At 48.1% G+C, this 22,022-nt stretch overlaps 24 non-coding genes across 24 annotated transcripts; all 24 read right to left on the reverse strand.

Annotated features, from left to right (window-relative positions):
• Positions 1-500: 500 nt before the first annotated feature.
• On the reverse strand, positions 501-572 carry trnac-gca (transfer RNA cysteine (anticodon GCA)). The gene has a single exon. It is a non-coding gene; the product is annotated as a tRNA-Cys (tRNA).
• A 1,534-nt stretch (positions 573-2,106) lies between these two features.
• trnac-gca (transfer RNA cysteine (anticodon GCA)) lies at positions 2,107-2,178 on the reverse strand. Its single transcript has one exon. It is a non-coding gene; the product is annotated as a tRNA-Cys (tRNA).
• Positions 2,179-3,711: 1,533 nt separating this feature from the next.
• On the reverse strand, positions 3,712-3,783 carry trnac-gca (transfer RNA cysteine (anticodon GCA)). Its single transcript has one exon. It is a non-coding gene; the product is annotated as a tRNA-Cys (tRNA).
• A 467-nt stretch (positions 3,784-4,250) lies between these two features.
• On the reverse strand, positions 4,251-4,322 carry trnac-gca (transfer RNA cysteine (anticodon GCA)). The gene has a single exon. It is a non-coding gene; the product is annotated as a tRNA-Cys (tRNA).
• Positions 4,323-4,778: 456 nt separating this feature from the next.
• Positions 4,779-4,850, reverse strand: trnaf-gaa (transfer RNA phenylalanine (anticodon GAA)). Its single transcript has one exon. It is a non-coding gene; the product is annotated as a tRNA-Phe (tRNA).
• A 1,005-nt stretch (positions 4,851-5,855) lies between these two features.
• Positions 5,856-5,927, reverse strand: trnac-gca (transfer RNA cysteine (anticodon GCA)). Its single transcript has one exon. It is a non-coding gene; the product is annotated as a tRNA-Cys (tRNA).
• Positions 5,928-6,394: 467 nt separating this feature from the next.
• trnac-gca (transfer RNA cysteine (anticodon GCA)) lies at positions 6,395-6,466 on the reverse strand. The gene has a single exon. It is a non-coding gene; the product is annotated as a tRNA-Cys (tRNA).
• Positions 6,467-7,987: 1,521 nt separating this feature from the next.
• On the reverse strand, positions 7,988-8,059 carry trnac-gca (transfer RNA cysteine (anticodon GCA)). Its single transcript has one exon. It is a non-coding gene; the product is annotated as a tRNA-Cys (tRNA).
• Positions 8,060-8,526: 467 nt separating this feature from the next.
• Positions 8,527-8,598, reverse strand: trnac-gca (transfer RNA cysteine (anticodon GCA)). The gene has a single exon. It is a non-coding gene; the product is annotated as a tRNA-Cys (tRNA).
• A 1,007-nt stretch (positions 8,599-9,605) lies between these two features.
• Positions 9,606-9,677, reverse strand: trnac-gca (transfer RNA cysteine (anticodon GCA)). Its single transcript has one exon. It is a non-coding gene; the product is annotated as a tRNA-Cys (tRNA).
• Positions 9,678-10,670: 993 nt separating this feature from the next.
• Positions 10,671-10,742, reverse strand: trnac-gca (transfer RNA cysteine (anticodon GCA)). Its single transcript has one exon. It is a non-coding gene; the product is annotated as a tRNA-Cys (tRNA).
• A 467-nt stretch (positions 10,743-11,209) lies between these two features.
• On the reverse strand, positions 11,210-11,281 carry trnac-gca (transfer RNA cysteine (anticodon GCA)). Its single transcript has one exon. It is a non-coding gene; the product is annotated as a tRNA-Cys (tRNA).
• Positions 11,282-11,737: 456 nt separating this feature from the next.
• Positions 11,738-11,809, reverse strand: trnaf-gaa (transfer RNA phenylalanine (anticodon GAA)). Its single transcript has one exon. It is a non-coding gene; the product is annotated as a tRNA-Phe (tRNA).
• A 1,005-nt stretch (positions 11,810-12,814) lies between these two features.
• Positions 12,815-12,886, reverse strand: trnac-gca (transfer RNA cysteine (anticodon GCA)). Its single transcript has one exon. It is a non-coding gene; the product is annotated as a tRNA-Cys (tRNA).
• Positions 12,887-14,946: 2,060 nt separating this feature from the next.
• trnac-gca (transfer RNA cysteine (anticodon GCA)) lies at positions 14,947-15,018 on the reverse strand. The gene has a single exon. It is a non-coding gene; the product is annotated as a tRNA-Cys (tRNA).
• A 468-nt stretch (positions 15,019-15,486) lies between these two features.
• On the reverse strand, positions 15,487-15,558 carry trnac-gca (transfer RNA cysteine (anticodon GCA)). The gene has a single exon. It is a non-coding gene; the product is annotated as a tRNA-Cys (tRNA).
• A 456-nt stretch (positions 15,559-16,014) lies between these two features.
• On the reverse strand, positions 16,015-16,086 carry trnac-gca (transfer RNA cysteine (anticodon GCA)). The gene has a single exon. It is a non-coding gene; the product is annotated as a tRNA-Cys (tRNA).
• Positions 16,087-17,093: 1,007 nt separating this feature from the next.
• On the reverse strand, positions 17,094-17,165 carry trnac-gca (transfer RNA cysteine (anticodon GCA)). The gene has a single exon. It is a non-coding gene; the product is annotated as a tRNA-Cys (tRNA).
• Positions 17,166-18,158: 993 nt separating this feature from the next.
• Positions 18,159-18,230, reverse strand: trnac-gca (transfer RNA cysteine (anticodon GCA)). The gene has a single exon. It is a non-coding gene; the product is annotated as a tRNA-Cys (tRNA).
• Positions 18,231-18,696: 466 nt separating this feature from the next.
• On the reverse strand, positions 18,697-18,768 carry trnac-gca (transfer RNA cysteine (anticodon GCA)). The gene has a single exon. It is a non-coding gene; the product is annotated as a tRNA-Cys (tRNA).
• A 467-nt stretch (positions 18,769-19,235) lies between these two features.
• On the reverse strand, positions 19,236-19,307 carry trnac-gca (transfer RNA cysteine (anticodon GCA)). The gene has a single exon. It is a non-coding gene; the product is annotated as a tRNA-Cys (tRNA).
• Positions 19,308-20,314: 1,007 nt separating this feature from the next.
• trnac-gca (transfer RNA cysteine (anticodon GCA)) lies at positions 20,315-20,386 on the reverse strand. The gene has a single exon. It is a non-coding gene; the product is annotated as a tRNA-Cys (tRNA).
• A 993-nt stretch (positions 20,387-21,379) lies between these two features.
• Positions 21,380-21,451, reverse strand: trnac-gca (transfer RNA cysteine (anticodon GCA)). The gene has a single exon. It is a non-coding gene; the product is annotated as a tRNA-Cys (tRNA).
• A 467-nt stretch (positions 21,452-21,918) lies between these two features.
• Positions 21,919-21,990, reverse strand: trnac-gca (transfer RNA cysteine (anticodon GCA)). The gene has a single exon. It is a non-coding gene; the product is annotated as a tRNA-Cys (tRNA).
• Positions 21,991-22,022: the final 32 nt, after the last annotated feature.

The raw sequence follows: 22,022 nt of genomic DNA on the forward strand, positions 1-22,022 counted from the left end.
GCAGTCAAATGCTCTACCACTGAGCTAGACTCCCATGAGAAAAGGGCGGTGCATGTTTACACTTTCCACATACTACAATGACAATTGTCTAAAACAACTCTCTTGTCTGCGCCTTTCATCAGTTTACGTGCAGCACAGATGTTTTGTATGTGGAACCTAACTCCAAAATGACTGTCTGACTTCAATGGCATTTGCATCGGAAATGGAAATGGCTGAGTGGTAGAGTTCAGATGGACGGAAGATATTGCGCAGATGCACTCATAGAGTGCATCCGCGCTGACCGTATGCACGTGCAACGCTTTCATGCTCTCGTTTCTGCGCTGCAGTGCATGTTTTGCAACATCTCACGATGCAACACGGATCTTCGTGTCTTTGAGGTGTTCATCGTAGAAGGAACCTTGCTGTGGTAGCAAAACACCCCTCCTTCAGTGTTTCCTGTGCAGGAGGGGCAACGGCAGTTACTTGAAAAGCCGCTCCAGTGTCGGGAAGTTGCTTGGAAAAGGGGGCACCCAGATTTGAACTGGGGACCTCTTGATCTGCAGTCAAATGCTCTACCACTGAGCTATACCCCCAACGGAAAACTGCGGTGCATGCTTATACTTTCCACATACTACAATGACAATTGTCTAAAACAACTGTCTTGTCTGCGCCTTTCATCAGTTTACGTGCAACACAGATGTTTTGTATGTGGAACCTAACTCCAAAATGACTGTCTGACTTCAATGGCATTTGCATCGGAACTGGAAATGGCTGAGTGGTAGAGTTCAGATGGACGGAAGATATTGCGCAGATGCACTCATAGAGTGCATCCGCGCTGACCGTAAGTACGTGCAACGCTTTCATGCTCTCGTTTCGGGGCTGCAGTGCATGTTTTGCAACATCTCACGATGCAACACGGATCTTCGTGTCTTTGAGGTGTTCTTCAAAGAAGGAACCTTTGCTGTGGTCGCAAAACACCCCTCCTTCAGTGTTTCCTGTGCAGGATGGGCAACGGCAGTTACTTGAAAAGCCGCTCCAGTGCAGGGAAGTTGCTTGTATAAAGGGGGCACCCAGATTTGAACGGGGGACCTCTGGATCTGCAGTCAAATGCTCTACCACTGAGCTATACTCCCAGCGGAAAACTGCGGTGCATGTTTACACTTTCCACATATTACAGTGACAATTGTCTAAAACAACTCTCTTGTCTGCGCCTTTCAACAGTTTACGTGCAGTACAGATGTTTTGTATGTGGAACCTAACTCTAAAATGACTGTCTGACTTCAATGGCATTTGCATCGGAAATGGAAATGGCTGAGTGATGGACGGAAGATATTGCGCAGATGCACTCATCGAGTGCATCCGCGCTGACCGTATGTACGTGCAACGCTTTCATGCTCTCGTTTCGGGGCTGCAGTGCATGTTTTGCAACATCTCACGATGCAACACGGATCTTTGTGTCTTTGAGGTGTTCATCATAGAAGGAACCTTGCTGTGGTAGCAAAACACCCCTCCTTCAGTGTTTCCTGTGCAGGATGGGCAACGGCAGTTACTTGAAAAGCCGCTCCAGTGTCGGGAAGTTGCTTCTATGAAGGGGGCACCCAGATTTGAACTGGGGACCTCTTGATCTGCAGTAAAATGCTCTACCACTGAGCTATACCCCCAACAGAAAACTGCGGTGCATGTTTACACTTTCCACATACTACAGTGACAATTGTCTAAAACAACTCTCTTGTCTGCGCCTTTCAACAGTTTACGTGCAGCACAGATGTTTTGTATGTGGAACCTAACTCCAAAATGACTGTCTGACTTCAATGGCATTTGCATCGGAAATGGAAATGGCTGAGTGGTAGAGTTCAGATGGACGGAAGATATTGCGCAGATGCACTCATAGAGTGCATCCGCGCTGACCGTATGCACGTGCAACGCTTTCATGCTCTCGTTTCTGCGCTGCAGTGCATGTTTTGCAACATCTCACGATGCAACACGGATCTTCGTGTCTTTGAGGTGTTCATCGTAGAAGGAACCTTGCTGTGGTAGCAAAACACCCCTCCTTCAGTGTTTCCTGTGCAGGAGGGGCAACGGCAGTTACTTGAAAAGCCGCTCCAGTGTCGGGAAGTTGCTTGGAAAAGGGGGCACCCAGATTTGAACTGGGGACCTCTTGATCTGCAGTCAAATGCTCTACCACTGAGCTATACCCCCAACGGAAAACTGCGGTGCATGTTTATACTTTCCACATACTACAATGACAATTGTCGAAAACAACTGTCTTGTCTGCGCCTTTCAACAGTTTACGTGCAGCACAGATGTTTTGTATGTGGAACCTAACTCCAAAATGACTGTCTGACTTCAATGGCATTTGCATCGGAAATGGAAATGGCTGAGTGGTAGAGTTCAGATGGACGGAAGATATTGCGCAGATGCACTCATCGAGTGCATCCGCGCTGACCATATGCACGTGCGATGCTTTCATGCTCTCGTTTCAGCGCTGCAGTGCATGTTTTGCAACATCTCACGATGCAACACGGATCTTCGTGTCTTTGAGGTGTTCATCGTAGAAGGAACCTTGCTGTGGTAGCAAAACACCCCTCCTTCAATGTTTCCTGTGCAGGAGGGGCAACGGCAGTTACTTGAAAAGCCGCTCCAGTGCCGGGAAGTTGCTTGTATAAAGGGGGCACCCAGATTTGAACGGGGGACCTCTGGATCTGCAGTCAAATGCTCTACCACTGAGCTATACTCCCAGCGGAAAACTGCGGTGCATGTTTACACTTTCCACATATTACAGTGACAATTGTCTAAAACAACTCTCTTGTCTGCGCCTTTCAACAGTTTACGTGCAGTACAGATGTTTTGTATGTGGAACCTAACTCTAAAATGACTGTCTGACTTCAATGGCATTTGCATCGGAAATGGAAATGGCTGAGTGATGGACGGAAGATATTGCGCAGATGCACTCATCGAGTGCATCCGCGCTGACCGTATGTACGTGCAACGCTTTCATGCTCTCGTTTCGGGGCTGCAGTGCATGTTTTGCAACATCTCACGATGCAACACGGATCTTTGTGTCTTTGAGGTGTTCATCATAGAAGGAACCTTGCTGTGGTAGCAAAACACCCCTCCTTCAGTGTTTCCTGTGCAGGATGGGCAACGGCAGTTACTTGAAAAGCCGCTCCAGTGTCGGGAAGTTGCTTCTATGAAGGGGGCACCCAGATTTGAACTGGGGACCTCTTGATCTGCAGTAAAATGCTCTACCACTGAGCTATACCCCCAACAGAAAACTGCGGTGCATGTTTACACTTTCCACATACTACAGTGACAATTGTCTAAAACAACTCTCTTGTCTGCGCCTTTCAACAGTTTACGTGCAGCACAGATGTTTTGTATGTGGAACCTAACTCCAAAATGACTGTCTGACTTCAATGGCATTTGCATCGGAAATGGAAATGGCTGAGTGGTAGAGTTCAGATGGACGGAAGATATTGCGCAGATGCACTCATAGAGTGCATCCGCGCTGACCGTATGCACGTGCAACGCTTTCATGCTCTCGTTTCTGCGCTGCAGTGCATGTTTTGCAACATCTCACGATGCAACACGGATCTTCGTGTCTTTGAGGTGCTCATCGTAGAAGGAACCTTGCTGTGGTAGCAAAACACCCCTCCTTCAGTGTTTCCTGTGCAGGAGGGGCAACGGCAGTTACTTGAAAAGGGGCACCAGTGTCGGGAAGTTGCTTGGAAAAGGGGGCACCCAGATTTGAACTGGGGACCTCTTGATCTGCAGTCAAATGCTCTACCACTGAGCTATACCCCCAACGGAAAACTGCGGTGCATGTTTATACTTTCCACATACTACAATGACAATTGTCGAAAACAACTGTCTTGTCTGCGCCTTTCAACAGTTTACGTGCAGCACAGATGTTTTGTATGTGGAACCTAACTCCAAAATGACTGTCTGACTTCAATGGCATTTGCATCGGAAATGGAAATGGCTGAGTGGTAGAGTTCAGATGGACGGAAGATATTGCGCAGATGCACTCATCGAGTGCATCCGCGCTGACCATATGCACGTGCGATGCTTTCATGCTCTCGTTTCAGCGCTGCAGTGCATGTTTTGCAACATCTCACGATGCAACACGGATCTTCGTGTCTTTGAGGTGTTCATCGTAGAAGGAACCTTGCTGTGGTAGCAAAACACCCCTCCTTCAATGTTTCCTGTGCAGGAGGGGCAACGGCAGTTACTTGAAAAGCCGCTCCAGTGCCGGGAAGTTGCTTGTATAAAGGGGGCACCCAGATTTGAACTGGGGACCTCTTGATCTGCAGTCAAATGCTCTACCACTGAGCTATACCCCCACCGGGAAACTGCGGTGCATGTTTACACTTTCCACATATTACAGTGACAATTGTCTAAAACAACTCTCTTGACTGCGCCTTTCAACAGTTTACGTGCAGTACAGATGTTTTGTATGTGGAACCTAACTCCAAAATGACTGTCTGACTTCAATGGCATTTGCATCGGAAATGGAAATGGCTGAGTGATGGACGGAAGATATTGCGCAGATGCACTCATCGAGTGCATCCGCGCTGACCGTATGTACGTGCAAAGCTTTCATGCTCTCGTTTCGGGGCTGCAGTGCATGTTTTGCAACATCTCATGATGCAACACGGATCTTCGTGTCTTTGAGGTGTTCATCGTAGAAGGAACCTTGCTGTGGTAGCAAAACACCCCTCCTTCAGTGTTTCCTGTGCAGGAGGGGCAACAGCAGTTACTTGAAAAGCCGCTCCAGTGCCGGGAAGTTGCTTGTATAAAGGGGGCACCCAGATTTGAACTGGGGACCTCTTGATCTTCAGTCAAATGCTCTACCACTGAGCTATACCCCCAACAGAAAACTGCGGTGCATGTTTACACTTTCCACATACTACAGTGACAATTGTCTAAAACAACTCTCTTGTCTGCGCCTTTCAACAGTTTACGTGCAGCACAGATGTTTTGTATGTGGAACCTAACTCCAAAATGACTGTCTGACTTCAATGGCATTTGCATCGGAACTGGAAATGGCTGAGTGGTAGAGTTCAGATGGACGGAAGATATTGCGCAGATGCACTCATAGAGTGCATCCGCGCTGACCGTATGTACGTGCAACGCTTTCATGCTCTCGTTTCGGGGCTGCAGTGCATGTTTTGCAACATCTCACGATGCAACACGGATCTTCGTGTCTTTGAGGTGTTCATCAAAGAAGGAACCTTGCTGTGGTAGCAAAACACCCCTCCTTCAGTGTTTCCTGTGCAGGATGGGCAACGGCAGTTACTTGAAAAGCCGCTCCAGTGCAGGGAAGTTGCTTGTATAAAGGGGGCACCCAGATTGGAACTGGGGACCTCTGGATCTGCAGTCAAATGCTCTACCACTGAGCTAGACACCCACGAGAAAAAGGCGGTGCATGTTTACACTTTCCACATACTACAATGACAATTGTCTAAAACAACTCTCTTGTCTGCGCCTTTCATCAGTTTACGTGCAGCACAGATGTTTTGTATGTGGAACCTAACTCCAAAATGACTGTCTGACTTCAATGGCATTTGCATCGGAAATGGAAATGGCTGAGTGGTAGAGTTCAGATGGACGGAAGATATTGCGCAGATGCACTCATAGAGTGCATCCGCGCTGACCGTATGCACGTGCAACGCTTTCATGCTCTCGTTTCTGCGCTGCAGTGCATGTTTTGCAACATCTCACGATGCAACACGGATCTTCGTGTCTTTGAGGTGTTCATCGTAGAAGGAACCTTGCTGTGGTAGCAAAACACCCCTCCTTCAGTGTTTCCTGTGCAGGAGGGGCAACGGCAGTTACTTGAAAAGCCGCTCCAGTGTCGGGAAGTTGCTTGGAAAAGGGGGCACCCAGATTGGAACTGGGGACCTCTTGATCTGCAGTCAAATGCTCTACCACTGAGCTATACCCCCAACGGAAAACTGCGGTGCATGTTTATACTTTCCACATACTACAATGACAATTGTCTAAAACAACTGTCTTGTCTGCGCCTTTCATCAGTTTACGTGCAACACAGATGTTTTGTATGTGGAACCTAACTCCAAAATGACTGTCTGACTTCAATGGCATTTGCATCGGTAATGGAAATGGCTGAGTGGTAGAGTTCAGATGGACGGAAGATATTGCGCAGATGCACTCATAGAGTGCATCCGCGCTGACCGTATGCACGTGCAACGCTTTCATGCTCTCGTTTCTGCGCTGCAGTGCATGTTTTGCAACATCTCACGATGCAACACGGATCTTCGTGTCTTTGAGGTGTTCATCGTAGAAGGAACCTTGCTGTGGTAGCAAAACACCCCTCCTTCAGTGTTTCCTGTGCAGGAGGGGCAACGGCAGTTACTTGAAAAGCCGCTCCAGTGCCGGGAAGTTGCTTGTATAAAGGGGGCACCCAGATTTGAACTGGGGACCTCTTGATCTGCAGTCAAAGGCTCTACCACTGAGCTATACCCCCACCGGGAAACTGCGGTGCATGTTTACACTTTCCACATATTACAGTGACAATTGTCTAAAACAACTCTCTTGTCTGCGCCTTTCAACAGTTTACGTGCAGTACAGATGTTTTGTATGTGGAACCTAACTCCAAAATGACTGTCTGACTTCAATGGCATTTGCATCGGAAATGGAAATGGCTGAGTGATGGACGGAAGATATTGCGCAGATGCACTCATCGAGTGCATCCGCGCTGACCGTATGTACGTGCAACGCTTTCATGCTCTCGTTTCGGGGCTGCAGTGCATGTTTTGCAACATCTCACGATGCAACACGGATCTTTGTGTCTTTGAGGTGTTCATCATAGAAGGAACCTTGCTGTGGTAGCAAAACACCCCTCCTTCAGTGTTTCCTGTGCAGGATGGGCAACGGCAGTTACTTGAAAAGCCGCTCCAGTGCAGGGAAGTTGCTTGTATAAAGGGGGCACCCAGATTTGAACTGGGGACCTCTTGATCTGCAGTAAAATGCTCTACCACTGAGCTATAACCCCAACAGAAAACTGCGGTGCATGTTTACACTTTCCACATACTACAGTGACAATTGTCTAAAACAAGTCTCTTGTCTGCGCCTTTCAACAGTTTACGTGCAGCACAGATGTTTTGTATGTGGAACCTAACTCCAAAATGACTGTCTGACTTCAATGGCATTTGCATCGGAAATGGAAATGGCTGAGTGGTAGAGTCCAGATGGACGGAAGATATTGCTCCGATGACCTCGGCGCTGACCGTATGCACGTGCAATGCTTTCATGCTCTCGTTTCGGCGCTGCAGTGCATGTTTTGCAACATCTCACGATGCAACACGGATCTTCGTGTCTTTGAGGTGTTCATCAAAGAAGGAACCTTGCTGTGGTAGCAAAACACCCCTCCTTCAGTGTTTCCTGTGCAGGATGGGCAACGGCAGTTACTTGAAAAGCCGCTCCAGTGCAGGGAAGTTGCTTGTATAAAGGGGGCACCCAGATTTGAACTGGGGACCTCTGGATCTGCAGTCAAATGCTCTACCACTGAGCTAGACACCCACAAGAAAAAGGCGGTGCATGTTTACACTTTCCACATACTACAATGACAATTGTCTAAAACAACTCTCTTGTCTGCGCCTTTCATCAGTTTACGTGCAGCACAGATGTTTTGTATGTGGAACCTAACTCCAAAATGACTGTCTGACTTCAATGGCATTTGCATCGGAAATGGAAATGGCTGAGTGGTAGAGTTCAGATGGACGGAAGATATTGCGCAGATGCACTCATAGAGTGCATCCGCGCTGACCGTATGCACGTGCAACGCTTTCATGCTCTCGTTTCTGCGCTGCAGTGCATGTTTTGCAACATCTCACGATGCAACACGGATCTTCGTGTCTTTGAGGTGTTCATCGTAGAAGGAACCTTGCTGTGGTAGCAAAACACCCCTCCTTCAGTGTTTCCTGTGCAGGAGGGGCAACGGCAGTTACTTGAAAAGCCGCTCCAGTGTCGGGAAGTTGCTTGGAAAAGGGGGCACCCAGATTTGAACTGGGGACCTCTTGATCTGCAGTCAAATGCTCTACCACTGAGCTATACCCCCAACGGAAAACTGCGGTGCATGTTTATACTTTCCACATACTACAATGACAATTGTCGAAAACAACTGTCTTGTCTGCGCCTTTCAACAGTTTACGTGCAGCACAGATGTTTTGTATGTGGAACCTAACTCCAAAATGACTGTCTGACTTCAATGGCATTTGCATCGGAAATGGAAATGGCTGAGTGGTAGAGTTCAGATGGACGGAAGATATTGCGCAGATGCACTCATCGAGTGCATCCGCGCTGACCATATGCACGTGCGATGCTTTCATGCTCTCGTTTCAGCGCTGCAGTGCATGTTTTGCAACATCTCACGATGCAACACGGATCTTCGTGTCTTTGAGGTGTTCATCGTAGAAGGAACCTTGCTGTGGTAGCAAAACACCCCTCCTTCAGTGTTTCCTGTGCAGGAGGGGCAACGGCAGTTACTTGAAAAGCCGCTCCAGTGCCGGGAAGTTGCTTGTATAAAGGGGGCACCCAGATTTGAACTGGGGACCTCTTGATCTGCAGTCAAATGCTCTACCACTGAGCTATACCCCCACCGGGAAACTGCGGTGCATGTTTACACTTTCCACATATTACAGTGACAATTGTCTAAAACAACTCTCTTGACTGCGCCTTTCAACAGTTTACGTGCAGTACAGATGTTTTGTATGTGGAACCTAACTCCAAAATGACTGTCTGACTTCAATGGCATTTGCATCGGAACTGGAAATGGCTGAGTGGTAGAGTTCAGATGGACGGAAGATATTGCGCAGATGCACTCATAGAGTGCATCCGCGCTGACCGTATGTACGTGCAACGCTTTCATGCTCTCGTTTCGGGGCTGCAGTGCATGTTTTGCAACATCTCACGATGCAACACGGATCTTCGTGTCTTTGAGGTGTTCTTCAAAGAAGGAACCTTTGCTGTGGTCGCAAAACACCCCTCCTTCAGTGTTTCCTGTGCAGGATGGGCAACGGCAGTTACTTGAAAAGCCGCTCCAGTGCAGGGAAGTTGCTTGTATAACGGGGGCACCCAGATTTGAACTGGGGACCTCTGGATCTGCAGTCAAATGCTCTACCACTGAGCTATACTCCCACGAGAAAACGGCGGTGCATGTTTACACTTTCCACATACTACAATGACAATTGTCTAAAACAACTCTCTTGTCTGCGCCTTTCATCAGTTTACGTGCAGCACAGATGTTTTGTATGTGGAACCTAACTCCAAAATGACTGTCTGACTTCAATGGCATTTGCATCGGAAATGGAAATGGCTGAGTGGTAGAGTTCAGATGGACGGAAGATATTGCGCAGATGCACTCATAGAGTGCATCCGCGCTGACCGTATGCACGTGCAACGCTTTCATGCTCTCGTTTCTGCGCTGCAGTGCATGTTTTGCAACATCTCACGATGCAACACGGATCTTCGTGTCTTTGAGGTGTTCATCGTAGAAGGAACCTTGCTGTGGTAGCAAAACACCCCTCCTTCAGTGTTTCCTGTGCAGGAGGGGCAACGGCAGTTACTTGAAAAGCCGCTCCAGTGCCGGGAAGTTGCTTGTATAAAGAGGGCACCCAGATTTGAACTGGGGACCTCTTGATCTGCAGTCAAATGCTCTACCACTGAGCTATACCCCCAGCGGAAAACTGCGGTGCATGTTTACACTTTCCACATATTACAGTGACAATTGTCTAAAACAACTCTCTTGTCTGCGCCTTTCAACAGTTTACGTGCAGCACAGATGTTTTGTATGTGGAACCTAACTCCAAAATGACTGTCTGACTTCAATGGCATTTGCATCGGAAATGGAAATGGCTGAGTGGTAGAGTTCAGGTGGACGGAAGATATTGCTCCGATGACCTCGGCGCTGACCGTATGCACGTGCAATGCTTTCATGCTCTCGTTTCTGCGCTGCAGTGCATGTTTTGCAACATCTCACGATGCAACACGGATCTTCGTGTCTTTGAGGTGTTCATCAAAGAAGGAACCTTGCTGTGGTAGCAAAACACCCCTCCTTCAGTGTTTCCTGTGCAGGATGGGCAACGGCAGTTACTTGAAAAGCCGCTCCAGTGCAGGGAAGTTGCTTGTATAAAGGGGGCACCCAGATTTGAACTGGGGACCTCTGGATCTGCAGTCAAATGCTCTACCACTGAGCTAGACACCCACAAGAAAAAGGCGGTGCATGTTTACACTTTCCACATACTACAATGACAATTGTCTAAAACAACTCTCTTGTCTGCGCCTTTCATCAGTTTACGTGCAGCACAGATGTTTTGTATGTGGAACCTAACTCCAAAATGACTGTCTGACTTCAATGGCATTTGCATCGGAAATGGAAATGGCTGAGTGGTAGAGTTCAGATGGACGGAAGATATTGCGCAGATGCACTCATAGAGTGCATCCGCGCTGACCGTATGCACGTGCAACGCTTTCATGCTCTCGTTTCTGCGCTGCAGTGCATGTTTTGCAACATCTCACGATGCAACACGGATCTTCGTGTCTTTGAGGTGTTCATCGTAGAAGGAACCTTGCTGTGGTAGCAAAACACCCCTCCTTCAGTGTTTCCTGTGCAGGAGGGGCAACGGCAGTTACTTGAAAAGCCGCTCCAGTGTCGGGAAGTTGCTTGGAAAAGGGGGCACCCAGATTTGAACTGGGGACCTCTTGATCTGCAGTCAAATGCTCTACCACTGAGCTATACCCCCAACGGAAAACTGCGGTGCATGTTTATACTTTCCACATACTACAATGACAATTGTCGAAAACAACTGTCTTGTCTGCGCCTTTCAACAGTTTACGTGCAGCACAGATGTTTTGTATGTGGAACCTAACTCCAAAATGACTGTCTGACTTCAATGGCATTTGCATCGGAAATGGAAATGGCTGAGTGGTAGAGTTCAGATGGACGGAAGATATTGCGCAGATGCACTCATCGAGTGCATCCGCGCTGACCATATGCACGTGCGATGCTTTCATGCTCTCGTTTCAGCGCTGCAGTGCATGTTTTGCAACATCTCACGATGCAACACGGATCTTCGTGTCTTTGAGGTGTTCATCGTAGAAGGAACCTTGCTGTGGTAGCAAAACACCCCTCCTTCAGTGTTTCCTGTGCAGGAGGGGCAACGGCAGTTACTTGAAAAGCCGCTCCAGTGCCGGGAAGTTGCTTGTATAAAGGGGGCACCCAGATTTGAACTGGGGACCTCTTGATCTGCAGTCAAATGCTCTACCACTGAGCTATACCCCCACCGGGAAACTGCGGTGCATGTTTACACTTTCCACATATTACAGTGACAATTGTCTAAAACAACTCTCTTGACTGCGCCTTTCAACAGTTTACGTGCAGTACAGATGTTTTGTATGTGGAACCTAACTCCAAAATGACTGTCTGACTTCAATGGCATTTGCATCGGAAATGGAAATGGCTGAGTGATGGACGGAAGATATTGCGCAGATGCACTCATCGAGTGCATCCGCGCTGACCGTATGTACGTGCAAAGCTTTCATGCTCTCGTTTCGGGGCTGCAGTGCATGTTTTGCAACATCTCATGATGCAACACGGATCTTCGTTTCTTTGAGGTGTTCATCGTAGAAGGAACCTTGCTGTGGTAGCAAAACACCCCTCCTTCAGTGTTTCCTGTGCAGGAGGGGCAACAGCAGTTACTTGAAAAGCCGCTCCAGTGCCGGGAAGTTGCTTGTATAAAGGGGGCACCCAGATTTGAACTGGGGACCTCTTGATCTTCAGTCAAATGCTCTACCACTGAGCTATACCCCCAACAGAAAACTGCGGTGCATGTTTACACTTTCCACATACTACAGTGACAATTGTCTAAAACAACTCTCTTGTCTGCGCCTTTCAACAGTTTACGTGCAGCACAGATGTTTTGTATGTGGAACCTAACTCCAAAATGACTGTCTGACTTCAATGGCATTTGCATCGGAACTGGAAATGGCTGAGTGGTAGAGTTCAGATGGACGGAAGATATTGCGCAGATGCACTCATAGAGTGCATCCGCGCTGACCGTATGTACGTGCAACGCTTTCATGCTCTCGTTTCGGGGCTGCAGTGCATGTTTTGCAACATCTCACGATGCAACACGGATCTTCGTGTCTTTGAGGTGTTCATCAAAGAAGGAACCTTGCTGTGGTAGCAAAACACCCCTCCTTCAGTGTTTCCTGTGCAGGATGGGCAACGGCAGTTACTTGAAAAGCCGCTCCAGTGCAGGGAAGTTGCTTGTATAAAGGGGGCACCCAGATTGGAACTGGGGACCTCTGGATCTGCAGTCAAATGCTCTACCACTGAGCTAGACACCCACGAGAAAAAGGCGGTGCATGTTTACACTTTCCACATACTACAATGACAATTGTCTAAAACAACTCTCTTGTCTGCGCCTTTCATCAGTTTACGTGCAGCACAGATGTTTTGTATGTGGAACCTAACTCCAAAATGACTGTCTGACTTCAATGGCATTTGCATCGGAAATGGAAATGGCTGAGTGGTAGAGTTCAGATGGACGGAAGATATTGCGCAGATGCACTCATAGAGTGCATCCGCGCTGACCGTATGCACGTGCAACGCTTTCATGCTCTCGTTTCTGCGCTGCAGTGCATGTTTTGCAACATCTCACGATGCAACACGGATCTTCGTGTCTTTGAGGTGTTCATCGTAGAAGGAACCTTGCTGTGGTAGCAAAACACCCCTCCTTCAGTGTTTCCTGTGCAGGAGGGGCAACGGCAGTTACTTGAAAAGCCGCTCCAGTGTCGGGAAGTTGCTTGGAAAAGGGGGCACCCAGATTGGAACTGGGGACCTCTTGATCTGCAGTCAAATGCTCTACCACTGAGCTATACCCCCAACGGAAAACTGCGGTGCATGTTTATACTTTCCACATACTACAATGACAATTGTCTAAAACAACTGTCTTGTCTGCGCCTTTCATCAGTTTACGTGCAACACAGATGTTTTGTATGTGGAACCTAACTCCAAAATGACTGTCTGACTTCAATGGCATTTGCATCGGTAATGGAAATGGCTGAGTGGTAGAGTTCAGATGGACGGAAGATATTGCGCAGATGCACTCATAGAGTGCATCCGCGCTGACCGTATGCACGTGCAACGCTTTCATGCTCTCGTTTCTGCGCTGCAGTGCATGTTTTGCAACATCTCACGATGCAACACGGATCTTCGTGTCTTTGAGGTGTTCATCGTAGAAGGAACCTTGCTGTGGTAGCAAAACACCCCTCCTTCAGTGTTTCCTGTGCAGGAGGGGCAACGGCAGTTACTTGAAAAGCCGCTCCAGTGCCGGGAAGTTGCTTGTATAAAGGGGGCACCCAGATTTGAACAGGGGACCTCTTGATCTGCAGTCAAAGGCTCTACCACTGAGCTATACCCCCACCGGGAAACTGCGGTGCATGTTTACACTTTCCACATATTACAGTGACAATTGTCTAAAACAACTCTCTTGTCTGCGCCTTTCAACAGTTTACGTGCAGTACAGATGTTTTGTATGTGGAACCTAACTCCAAAATGACTGTCTGACTTCAATGGCATTTGCATCGGAAATGGAAATGGCTGAGTGATGGACGGAAGATATTGCGCAGATGCACTCATCGAGTGCATCCGCGCTGACCGTATGTACGTGCAACGCTTTCATGCTCTCGTTTCGGGGCTGCAGTGCATGTTTTGCAACATCTCACGATGCAACACGGATCTTTGTGTCTTTGAGGTGTTCATCATAGAAGGAACCTTGCTGTGGTAGCAAAACACCCCTCCTTCAGTGTTTCCTGTGCAGGATGGGCAACGGCAGTTACTTGAAAAGCCGCTCCAGTGCAGGGAAGTTGCTTGTATAAAGGGGGCACCCAGATTTGAACTGGGGACCTCTTGATCTGCAGTAAAATGCTCTACCACTGAGCTATAACCCCAACAGAAAACTGCGGTGCATGTTTACACTTTCCACATACTACAGTGACAATTGTCTAAAACAAGTCTCTTGTCTGCGCCTTTCAACAGTTTACGTGCAGCACAGATGTTTTGTATGTGGAACCTAACTCCAAAATGACTGTCTGACTTCAATGGCATTTGCATCGGAAATGGAAATGGCTGAGTGGTAGAGTCCAGATGGACGGAAGATATTGCTCCGATGACCTCGGCGCTGACCGTATGCACGTGCAATGCTTTCATGCTCTCGTTTCGGCGCTGCAGTGCATGTTTTGCAACATCTCACGATGCAACACGGATCTTCGTGTCTTTGAGGTGTTCATCAATGAAGGAACCTTGCTGTGGTAGCAAAACACCCCTCCTTCAGTGTTTCCTGTGCAGGATGGGCAACGGCAGTTACTTGAAAAGCCGCTCCAGTGCAGGGAAGTTGCTTGTATAAAGGGGGCACCCAGATTTGAACTGGGGACCTCTGGATCTGCAGTCAAATGCTCTACCACTGAGCTAGACACCCACAAGAAAAAGGCGGTGCATGTTTACACTTTCCACATACTACAATGACAATTGTCTAAAACAACTCTCTTGTCTGCGCCTTTCATCAGTTTACGTGCAGCACAGATGTTTTGTATGTGGAACCTAACTCCAAAATGACTGTCTGACTTCAATGGCATTTGCATCGGAAATGGAAATGGCTGAGTGGTAGAGTTCAGATGGACGGAAGATATTGCGCAGATGCACTCATAGAGTGCATCCGCGCTGACCGTATGCACGTGCAACGCTTTCATGCTCTCGTTTCTGCGCTGCAGTGCATGTTTTGCAACATCTCACGATGCAACACGGATCTTCGTGTCTTTGAGGTGTTCATCGTAGAAGGAACCTTGCTGTGGTAGCAAAACACCCCTCCTTCAGTGTTTCCTGTGCAGGAGGGGCAACGGCAGTTACTTGAAAAGCCGCTCCAGTGTCGGGAAGTTGCTTGGAAAAGGGGGCACCCAGATTTGAACTGGGGACCTCTTGATCTGCAGTCAAATGCTCTACCACTGAGCTATACCCCCAACGGAAAACTGCGGTGCATGTTTATACTTTCCACATACTACAATGACAATTGTCGAAAACAACTGTCTTGTCTGCGCCTTTCAACAGTTTACGTGCAGCACAGATGTTTTGTATGTGGAACCTAACTCCAAAATGACTGTCTGACTTCAATGGCATTTGCATCGGAAATGGAAATGGCTGAGTGGTAGAGTTCAGATGGACGGAAGATATTGCGCAGATGCACTCATAGAGTGCATCCGCGCTGACCGTATGTACGTGCAACGCTTTCATGCTCTCGTTTCGGGGCTGCAGTGCATGTTTTGCAACATCTCACGATGCAACACGGATCTTCGTGTCTTTGAGGTGTTCTTCAAAGAAGGAACCTTTGCTGTGGTCGCAAAACACCCCTCCTTCAGTGTTTCCTGTGCAGGATGGGCAACGGCAGTTACTTGAAAAGCCGCTCCAGTGCCGGGAAGTTGCTTGTATAAAGGGGGCACCCAGATTTGAACTGGGGACCTCTTGATCTGCAGTCAAATGCTCTACCACTGAGCTATACCCCCACCGGGAAACTGCGGTGCATGTTTACACTTTCCACATATTACAGTGACAATTGTCTAAAACAACTCTCTTGACTGCGCCTTTCAACAGTTTACGTGCAGTACAGATGTTTTGTATGTGGAACCTAACTCCAAAATGACTGTCTGACTTCAATGGCATTTGCATCGGAAATGGAAATGGCTGAGTGATGGACGGAAGATATTGCGCAGATGCACTCATCGAGTGCATCCGCGCTGACCGTATGTACGTGCAAAGCTTTCATGCTCTCGTTTCGGGGCTGCAGTGCATGTTTTGCAACATCTCATGATGCAACACGGATCTTCGTGTCTTTGAGGTGTTCATCGTAGAAGGAACCTTGCTGTGGTAGCAAAACACCCCTCCTTCAGTGTTTCCTGTGCAGGAGGGGCAACAGCAGTTACTTGAAAAGCCGCTCCAGTGCCGGGAAGTTGCTTGTATAAAGGGGGCACCCAGATTTGAACTGGGGATCTCTTGATCTGCAGTCAAATGCTCTACCACTGAGCTATACCCCCAACAGAAAACTGCGGTGCATGTTTACACTTTCCACATACTACAGTGACAATTGTCTAAAACAACTCTCTTGTCTGCGCCTTTCAACAGTTTACGTGCAGCACAGATGTTTTGTATGTGGAACCTAACTCCAAAATGACTGTCTGACTTCAATGGCATTTGCATCGGAACTGGAAATGGCTGAGTGGTAGAGTTCAGATGGACGGAAGATATTGCGCAGATGCACTCATAGAGTGCATCCGCGCTGACCGTATGTACGTGCAACGCTTTCATGCTCTCGTTTCGGGGCTGCAGTGCATGTTTTGCAACATCTCACGATGCAACACGGATCTTCGTGTCTTTGAGGTGTTCTTCAAAGAAGGAACCTTTGCTGTGGTCGCAAAACACCCCTCCTTCAGTGTTTCCTGTGCAGGATGGGCAACGGCAGTTACTTGAAAAGCCGCTCCAGTGCAGGGAAGTTGCTTGTATAACGGGGGCACCCAGATTTGAACTGGGGACCTCTGGATCTGCAGTCAAATGCTCTACCACTGAGCTATACTCCCACGAGAAAACGGCGGTGCATGTTTACACTTTCCACATACTACAATGACAATTGTCTAAAACAACTCTCTTGTCTGCGCCTTTCATCAGTTTACGTGCAGCACAGATGTTTTGTATGTGGAACCTAACTCCAAAATGACTGTCTGACTTCAATGGCATTTGCATCGGAAATGGAAATGGCTGAGTGGTAGAGTTCAGATGGACGGAAGATATTGCGCAGATGCACTCATAGAGTGCATCCGCGCTGACCGTATGCACGTGCAACGCTTTCATGCTCTCGTTTCTGCGCTGCAGTGCATGTTTTGCAACATCTCACGATGCAACACGGATCTTCGTGTCTTTGAGGTGTTCATCGTAGAAGGAACCTTGCTGTGGTAGCAAAACACCCCTCCTTCAGTGTTTCCTGTGCAGGAGGGGCAACGGCAGTTACTTGAAAAGCCGCTCCAGTGCCGGGAAGTTGCTTGTATAAAGAGGGCACCCAGATTTGAACTGGGGACCTCTTGATCTGCAGTCAAATGCTCTACCACTGAGCTATACCCCCAGCGGAAAACTGCGGTGCATGTTTACACTTTCCACATATTACAGTGACAATTGTCTAAAACAACTCTCTTGTCTGCGCCTTTCAACAGTTTACGTGCAGCACAGATGTTTTGTATGTGGAACCTAACTCCAAAATGACTGTCTGACTTCAATGGCATTTGCATCGGAAATGGAAATGGCTGAGTGGTAGAGTTCAGGTGGACGGAAGATATTGCTCCGATGACCTCGGCGCTGACCGTATGCACGTGCAATGCTTTCATGCTCTCGTTTCTGCGCTGCAGTGCATGTTTTGCAACATCTCACGATGCAACACGGATCTTCGTGTCTTTGAGGTGTTCATCAAAGAAGGAACCTTGCTGTGGTAGCAAAACACCCCTCCTTCAGTGTTTCCTGTGCAGGATGGGCAACGGCAGTTACTTGAAAAGCCGCTCCAGTGCAGGGAAGTTGCTTGTATAAAGGGGGCACCCAGATTTGAACTGGGGACCTCTGGATCTGCAGTCAAATGCTCTACCACTGAGCTAGACACCCACAAGAAAAAGGCGGTGCATGTTTACACTTTCCACATACTACAATGACAATTGTCTAAAACAACTCTCTTGTCTGCGCCTTTCATCAGTTTACGTGCAGCACAGATGTTTTGTATGTGGAACCTAACTCCAAAATGACTGTCTGACTTCAATGGCATTTGCATCGGAAATGGAAATGGCTGAGTGGTAGAGTTCAGATGGACGGAAGATATTGCGCAGATGCACTCATAGAGTGCATCCGCGCTGACCGTATGCACGTGCAACGCTTTCATGCTCTCGTTTCTGCGCTGCAGTGCATGTTTTGCAACATCTCACGATGCAACACGGATCTTCGTGTCTTTGAGGTGTTCATCGTAGAAGGAACCTTGCTGTGGTAGCAAAACACCCCTCCTTCAGTGTTTCCTGTGCAGGAGGGGCAACGGCAGTTACTTGAAAAGCCGCTCCAGTGTCGGGAAGTTGCTTGGAAAAGGGGGCACCCAGATTTGAACTGGGGACCTCTTGATCTGCAGTCAAATGCTCTACCACTGAGCTATACCCCCAACGGAAAACTGCGGTGCATGTTTATACTTTCCACATACTACAATGACAATTGTCTAAAACAACTGTCTTGTCTGCGCCTTTCATCAGTTTACGTGCAACACAGATGTTTTGTATGTGGAACCTAACTCCAAAATGACTGTCTGACTTCAATGGCATTTGCATCGGTAATGGAAATGGCTGAGTGGTAGAGTTCAGATGGACGGAAGATATTGCGCAGATGCACTCATAGAGTGCATCCGCGCTGACCGTATGCACGTGCAACGCTTTCATGCTCTCGTTTCTGCGCTGCAGTGCATGTTTTGCAACATCTCACGATGCAACACGGATCTTCGTGTCTTTGAGGTGTTCATCGTAGAAGGAACCTTGCTGTGGTAGCAAAACACCCCTCCTTCAGTGTTTCCTGTGCAGGAGGGGCAACGGCAGTTACTTGAAAAGCCGCTCCAGTGTCGGGAAGTTGCTTGGAAAAGGGGGCACCCAGATTTGAACTGGGGACCTCTTGATCTGCAGTCAAATGCTCTACCACTGAGCTATACCCCCAACGGAAAACTGCGGTGCATGTTTATACTTTCCACATACTACAATGACAATTGTCGAAAACAACTGTCTTGTCTGCGCCTTTCAACAGTTTACGTGCAGCACAGATGTTTTGTATGTGGAACCTAACTCCAAAATGACTGTCTGACTTCAATGGCATTTGCATCGGAAATGGAAATGGCTGAGTGGTAGAGTTCAGATGGACGGAAGATATTGCGCAGATGCACTCATCGAGTGCATCCGCGCTGACCATATGCACGTGCGATGCTTTCATGCTCTCGTTTCAGCGCTGCAGTGCATGTTTTGCAACATCTCACGATGCAACACGGATCTTCGTGTCTTTGAGGTGTTCATCGTAGAAGGAACCTTGCTGTGGTAGCAAAACACCCCTCCTTCAGTGTTTCCTGTGCAGGAGGGGCAACGGCAGTTACTTGAAAAGCCGCTCCAGTGCCGGGAAGTTGCTTGTATAAAGGGGGCACCCAGATTTGAACTGGGGACCTCTTGATCTGCAGTCAAATGCTCTACCACTGAGCTATACCCCCACCGGGAAACTGCGGTGCATGTTTACACTTTCCACATATTACAGTGACAATTGTCTAAAACAACTCTCTTGACTGCGCCTTTCAACAGTTTACGTGCAGTACAGATGTTTTGTATGTGGAACCTAACTCCAAAATGACTGTCTGACTTCAATGGCATTTGCATCGGAACTGGAAATGGCTGAGTGGTAGAGTTCAGATGGACGGAAGATATTGCGCAGATGCACTCATAGAGTGCATCCGCGCTGACCGTATGTACGTGCAACGCTTTCATGCTCTCGTTTCGGGGCTGCAGTGCATGTTTTGCAACATCTCACGATGCAACACGGATCTTCGTGTCTTTGAGGTGTTCTTCAAAGAAGGAACCTTTGCTGTGGTCGCAAAACACCCCTCCTTCAGTGTTTCCTGTGCAGGATGGGCAACGGCAGTTACTTGAAAAGCCGCTCCAGTGCAGGGAAGTTGCTTGTATAACGGGGGCACCCAGATTTGAACTGGGGACCTCTGGATCTGCAGTCAAATGCTCTACCACTGAGCTATACTCCCACGAGAAAACGGCGGTGCATGTTTACACTTTCCACATACTACAATGACAATTGTCTAAAACAACTCTCTTGTCTGCGCCTTTCATCAGTTTACGTGCAGCACAGATGTTTTGTATGTGGAACCTAACTCCAAAATGACTGTCTGACTTCAATGGCATTTGCATCGGAAATGGAAATGGCTGAGTGGTAGAGTTCAGATGGACGGAAGATATTGCGCAGATGCACTCATAGAGTGCATCCGCGCTGACCGTATGCACGTGCAACGCTTTCATGCTCTCGTTTCTGCGCTGCAGTGCATGTTTTGCAACATCTCACGATGCAACACGGATCTTCGTGTCTTTGAGGTGTTCATCGTAGAAGGAACCTTGCTGTGGTAGCAAAACACCCCTCCTTCAGTGTTTCCTGTGCAGGAGGGGCAACGGCAGTTACTTGAAAAGCCGCTCCAGTGCCGGGAAGTTGCTTGTATAAAGAGGGCACCCAGATTTGAACTGGGGACCTCTTGATCTGCAGTCAAATGCTCTACCACTGAGCTATACCCCCAGCGGAAAACTGCGGTGCATGTTTACACTTTCCACATATTACAGTGACAATTGTCTAAAACAACTCTCTTGTCTGCGCCTTTCAACAGTTTACGTGCAGCACAGATGTTTTGTATGTGGAACCTAACTCCAAAATGACTGTCTGACTTCAATGGCATTTGCATCGGAAATGGAAATGGCTGAGTGGTAGAGTTCAGGTGGACGGAAGATATTGCTCCGATGACCTCGGCGCTGACCGTATGCACGTGCAATGCTTTCATGCTCTCGTTTCTGCGCTGCAGTGCATGTTTTGCAACATCTCACGATGCAACACGGATCTTCGTGTCTTTGAGGTGTTCATCAAAGAAGGAACCTTGCTGTGGTAGCAAAACACCCCTCCTTCAGTGTTTCCTGTGCAGGATGGGCAACGGCAGTTACTTGAAAAGCCGCTCCAGTGCAGGGAAGTTGCTTGTATAAAGGGGGCACCCAGATTTGAACTGGGGACCTCTGGATCTGCAGTCAAATGCTCTACCACTGAGCTAGACACCCACAAGAAAAAGGCGGTGCATGTTTACACTTTCCACATACTACAATGACAATTGTCTAAAACAACTCTCTTGTCTGCGCCTTTCATCAGTTTACGTGCAGCACAGATGTTTTGTATGTGGAACCTAACTCCAAAATGACTGTCTGACTTCAATGGCATTTGCATCGGAAATGGAAATGGCTGAGTGGTAGAGTTCAGATGGACGGAAGATATTGCGCAGATGCACTCATAGAGTGCATCCGCGCTGACCGTATGCACGTGCAACGCTTTCATGCTCTCGTTTCTGCGCTGCAGTGCATGTTTTGCAACATCTCACGATGCAACACGGATCTTCGTGTCTTTGAGGTGTTCATCGTAGAAGGAACCTTGCTGTGGTAGCAAAACACCCCTCCTTCAGTGTTTCCTGTGCAGGAGGGGCAACGGCAGTTACTTGAAAAGCCGCTCCAGTGTCGGGAAGTTGCTTGGAAAAGGGGGCACCCAGATTTGAACTGGGGACCTCTTGATCTGCAGTCAAATGCTCTACCACTGAGCTATACCCCCAACGGAAAACTGCGGTGCATGTTTATACTTTCCACATACTACAATGACAATTGTCGAAAACAACTGTCTTGTCTGCGCCTTTCAACAGTTTACGTGCAGCACAGATGTTTTGTATGTGGAACCTAACTCCAAAATGACTGTCTGACTTCAATGGCATTTGCATCGGAAATGGAAATGGCTGAGTGGTAGAGTTCAGATGGACGGAAGATATTGCGCAGATGCACTCATCGAGTGCATCCGCGCTGACCATATGCACGTGCGATGCTTTCATGCTCTCGTTTCAGCGCTGCAGTGCATGTTTTGCAACATCTCACGATGCAACACGGATCTTCGTGTCTTTGAGGTGTTCATCGTAGAAGGAACCTTGCTGTGGTAGCAAAACACCCCTCCTTCAGTGTTTCCTGTGCAGGAGGGGCAACGGCAGTTACTTGAAAAGCCGCTCCAGTGCCGGGAAGTTGCTTGTATAAAGGGGGCACCCAGATTTGAACTGGGGACCTCTTGATCTGCAGTCAAATGCTCTACCACTGAGCTATACCCCCACCGGGAAACTGCGGTGCATGTTTACACTTTC

Source organism: Chiloscyllium punctatum, chromosome 42 (genome assembly GCF_047496795.1).
Source record: "Chiloscyllium punctatum isolate Juve2018m chromosome 42, sChiPun1.3, whole genome shotgun sequence".
Classification (NCBI taxonomy): domain Eukaryota; kingdom Metazoa; phylum Chordata; class Chondrichthyes; order Orectolobiformes; family Hemiscylliidae; genus Chiloscyllium; species Chiloscyllium punctatum.